At 42.7% G+C, this 5,243-nt stretch overlaps 1 non-coding gene across 1 annotated transcript; it reads left to right on the forward strand.

The window, feature by feature from the left end:
• The first annotated feature begins 4,416 nt into the window (after positions 1 to 4,416).
• On the forward strand, positions 4,417 to 4,606 carry LOC121443702. The gene has a single exon (XR_005973688.1). It is a non-coding gene; the product is annotated as a U2 spliceosomal RNA (small nuclear RNA).
• Positions 4,607 to 5,243: the final 637 nt, after the last annotated feature.

A 5,243-nucleotide genomic window follows, 5' to 3' on the forward strand; every position in this document is an offset into this window, starting at 1 on the left:
TACATAGACAGGCAAACTAATGCTCACAAACCGTGACAACAACTGCCCAAAGGAGGGGCTTGAAAAACCGATGAGGAAGAGAGTAAACACAAGGAAGAGAGTAAATCTTTCCCAGGGAATTTTTATGGCTTTGTGTTTGCACTTAGAAAAGACGGGCATGAGTTATCAAGAAGCAGAAAGGGATAGAGCAAGGGAGAAGTGCCTTCCAAAAGCAGGTGCTGTGTGTGTGTGTGATGTGTGTATACATATATGCATGTGAAGGTATGTGTGTGCATGTATGTATGTGTATGTGTGTCTCTGTGTGTGGTTTCAATTCTATTCAAGAAATATGACTTAATTATAATGGCATATTACTTAACCATACTCAATGAGGCAAAAGCAGTAATATGAAGAAACATCGGAGGCAATTTTCCAAAAAATTCAAAACATGAAGTCACAAGTTTAAGGTGCTCATGAACAGCACACAATAAATACAAAGAAATCATATTACACATAGAAGATTGATGAAGGCGAAAGGCAAAGAAACAATCCTGAAAGATGACATCAAGATCGATGAAATACCATCAAAAGATCAGAGATCAACCCTTGCATTTATAATGGGCTGATTCACAGGAAATGTCAGGAAAATTCAAGTAAATATTCTTTCCAACAAGTGAGTTAGACATCCGTATGCAGGGAAAAAAAAAAGAATCTGGACCCCTCCCTTGCAAATGGTGATATGCAAAAATTTGCTCAAAGCAGATCATACTCTGCCTACAATAACCACAGCTATGACATTTTAAAAATATGAGTCCATTTTCATGACCACGCATCAGCTCTGACTTCCTAGATACAACACCAAAGTCCAAACTGGCAAAGGACAAAGCAAACAGACGAGATGTTATCACAGGAGCATTCGTGTTCTCAGGCATCAACGACCTGCAGAGAAAACCAACAAAATGAAGCAAATATCTATAAATAATTCATGTGGTAAGAGGCCTGAATCCAGAATGTTTAAGGAGTCTTACACCTTATAAAAAGACAAATAATTTCTAAGTTTTAGATTCAGAAAGGATTTTCTCCAAAGACAGTAAGCTTGCCAGTAAGCACATAAAAAGACGCCTAACACTGCTAATTATTGGGAAAGAGCAATGAAAACTACAAAAATAAATAAACGTTACATCTGGCAGGATGGCTAAGATACACAGTTGGTGGGAAACTGGGAATTTCAAACCACACTGGCCATAGGTATTTATTTGGCAAAATAGTTAATATCGTTAAACCTAGGGGCAGCATATGGCCCAGAAACTCTACCCCTAGATATATTTTTTTAAAGAATTAAAGTTTATGTGAACACAAACACTTGCATACAAATGTTCATAGTGCAATGTTCAAAATGTGTGGAAACTCCCAGCACGTGTCGAATGACTAACGGGAAAGCAAAATTTGCAATGTCCTTATGATGGATCATCTGACAATATGCAATGTTGAGGGCAGAAAAATGCAGGCATAAAAGGCCACATTTTGCATTAATCAATTTAGATAAAATATCCAGAATGAATAAACTTGGAAACAACAACTGCATAGGGTTAAGCCAAGGGACATGCAGTGTTCCTGGTAGTCTTTAGGTTAAGGAAAAAAACTTCCTGACATGGCTGGAGAGATGGCTCAGGGATTGTTAAGAATGAATAATGAGGGGTTGGAGAGATGGCTCAGTGGTTAAGAGCATTGCCTGCTCTTCTAAAGGTCCTGAGTTCAATTCCCAGCAACCACATGGTGGCTCACAACCATCTGTAAAGAGGTCTGGCGCCCTCTTCTGGCCTTCAGGCATACAGACAGAATATTGTATACATCATAAATAAATAAATAAATAAATATTTAAAAAAAAAAGAATGAATAATGATCTTGCAGAGGACCCAATTCCAGATCCAAGCATCTACATCAGGTTGTTCAATACAGGATGAAACCCCAGCCCCAGGGGATCTTCTGCCCTCTTCTGGCCTGCACAGGTACCTGCGCTAACATGCACATATACACACACATACATATACATGGTTAGAAAATTTATGAAAAACATTTTTTTAAAGTCATGAAATTAGATATTAGTTCTGGCTGCTCAGTTCTGATTATATTAAACATTGACTCACACATTTTATAATTTTATGGCATATGAATTTTGGGGTATGCTAGCATGATCTCAAAAAGGCCATTACTGAGAAAGAAAAAGTAATTAAGACAAAAATAGAAATGATGTGCAAACAAAATTAATAATAAAAACATCAAGCTATAAAATATCATCAAGATATAAAAATACAATCAAGTAATATTTTTAAATACTTTATTGTAATGCATTTAAAATTGTTAATTAGCTGCACAAGTGTTTGGGAAAACAAGCCTTGTCTATAGTGGCACATGAGAAAATGTGCCCAAGACTGGCAGCCTGGGTTCAGTCCCCAGGACACAGATCTGGAAGGGAGAGAGAACCAACTCCTGCAAATTGTCCTCTGACCTCTGGACATGTGCCTTGAAGCATGTAAGCTCACCCATGCATACACAGTAAGTAAGTAAAACAAGATAAATAAAACTTATAAAAGTTGAGAAAAATAAAATTTCTGATAATATGATGTGTATCTAGAAAACCCAAATAACTTACAGAGAAGTCACTGAATTGATAACTGGAAAAATTCAAGAAGAAAGGCTCAAGAAGGAAGAAAACAAATGCACAAGCACAGAATTGTGACAGCTAGCTATGCATTAACTCGAGTAGTCACAGGATGCCAGGACGTCTGTCAAACACTGTCTTGGGTGTGGCTGTGCTTCTAGATGAGATGAGCATTGGAATCAGTGGGGCAAGAAGAGCAGCTCCTCCCTAATTCGGCCTGCAAATCACCAACTCATGTGGTGAGTTCAAGGCCAGCCCAGGCTATATGGTGAGTTCAAGACCAGCCCAGGCTATATGGTGAGTTCAAGGCCAGCCCAGGCTCTATGGTGACTTCAAGGTCAGCCCAGGCTGTATGGAGAGTTCAAGGCCAGCCCAGGCTATATGGTGAGTTCAAGGCCAGCCCAGGCTATATGGTGAGTTCAAGGCCAGCCCAGGCTATATGGTGAGTTCAAGACCAGCCCAGGCTATATGGTGAGTTCAAGGCCAGCCCAGGCTCTATGGTGACTTCAAGGCCAGCCCAGGCTATATGGTGAGTTCAAGGCCAGCCCAGGCTATATGGTGAGTTCAAGGTCAGCCCAGGCTGTATGGAGAGTTCTAGGCCAGCCCAGGCTATATGGTGAGTTCAAAGCCAGCCCAGGCTATATGGTGAGTTCAAGGCCAGCCCAGGCTCTATGGTGACTTCAAGGCCAGCCCAGGCTATATGGTGAGTTCAAGGTCAGCCCAGGCTGTATGGAGAGTTCTAGGCCAGCCCAGGCTCTATGGTGACTTCAAGGCCAGCCCAGGCTATATGGTGAGTTCAAGGTCAGCCCAGGCTGTATGGAGAGTTCTAGGCCAGCCCAGGCTATATGGTGAGTTCAAGGCCAGCCCAGGCTATATGGTGAGTTCAAGGCCACCCCAGGCTATATGGTGACTTCAAGGCCACCCCAGACTATATGGTGACTTCAAGGCCACCCCAGGCTATATGGTGAGTTCTAGGCCAGCCCAGGCTACATGGTAAGTTCAAGGCCACCCCAGACTATATGGTGAGTTCAAGGCCACCCCAGGCTAGATGGTGACTTCAAGGCCAGCACAGGCTATGTGGTAAGTTCTAGGACAGACCAGGCTGTATGCTGAGATCTAGGCCAGCCCAGCCTATATGGTGAGTTCTAGGCCAGCCCAGGCTATAAGGTGAGTTCTAGGCCACCCCAGGATATATGGTGAGTTCTAGGCCAGCTTAGGGCTCACAATGCAATCTCAGGGTGAGGTCAGAGACAAAGACTAGCCATTTAGGTAAGAAGTAGCTATTATAAACAAGGGATCTCTATCAGGCTACAAGCAAATTTTACTTTTTAGCAGAAAATGTACAAGTTACGTGGAAGCAAAATGATATACTCAAAATAGCTAAAAAGGTTTTCAAAATTTTTGTAAGACAGGCTTTATTGCATTTTGTTACACCATTCAGCTGATACATATCCCCTGGAGGCCTGATCTTTCCTGAAGGGATATAAACAGAGGAGCAACGGATCTGGGGAAGAGGTAAGGTGGGGAGAACTGAGAGAAGGGAGGGGAGAATGTAGTTGGATGTATTGTATGAGAGAAGAATAAAGAAAACGAAAAAGAGGGGAAAGGATGAGTTTGGTGGTGTGGACCTGCAGTGTGGGGAAGGATGAGCTTGGTGGTATGGACCTGCAGTGTGGGGAAGGATGAATTTGGTGGTATGGACCTGCAGTGTGGGGAAAGCACCTCCAGCACTTGGGAAACCATGGCGAGGGGATCAGAAATTGGAGGGCATCCTCATCACTTCCGAGCCTTTTGACTAAGATCAAGCAGAAGGTCTGTTCTTGTCTCTCTAACATTGGTTGGGTCCTCTATCTGAAGACAATATAATAAATGAATTTTAGAGCAAATCCATTGACTAGAAATTGGTTCTATCCACTATACCCATTGACCTGATATTGCAGAACCTCCAGGGAAGGTGCATGCCCTTGGGGGAGACTCATAGCTTAAAGTAGTGTTAAAGATGCAAGGAAAAAAGTGTGTAACGTCTTTCAAAAGAATGCAAGAGAGCACTAAAGTCACGATGAGGCGCTTCATCGCCACTGGTCCTGCTTAGAAGAAATGCTGAAGAGCGTCTCCCAGTAGAAATAAAAGAGAATTAAATGACCAAACAATCCAATAAGTACGTGGGGCACTCCCTGATTGAAGAAACATAGAGAGCATTGCACTACTGCGGCCCACTGACACGGCTCAGCAGGTAAAGGAGCTTCCTGCCACACCTGTCAACCTGAGCTCAGTCCCAGGACCCACATGGTGGAAGGACAGGACACAGAACCAACTTCCAAGTTGTCCTCTGACCTCCACGTGTAATAGGAAATGTTTAAAAGACTACTTCATTGCCATAAGAGAAGCAAGTGAATGACTTTTGATTCTACTCTAAAACTTAGAAGACGAAAGTACTCAAAGGATGAAGCAGATGTCATTCCTGGGCAGGTAATGTAAGCAGATATAAATGGAGATCAGTGGCGATGCTGGGGAGGGGGCGGGATATGCAATTCCAAATGTCAGTGAAGCTGTGCCCTCCGAGAATGGACTGGTTCCTCTCTATGCTGTTCCATAGCAGTCC

Source organism: Microtus oregoni, unplaced genomic scaffold, assembly GCF_018167655.1.
Source record: "Microtus oregoni isolate MIOR12 unplaced genomic scaffold, Mior012 000002F_ref0000024, whole genome shotgun sequence".
Lineage (NCBI taxonomy): Eukaryota > Metazoa > Chordata > Mammalia > Rodentia > Cricetidae > Microtus > Microtus oregoni.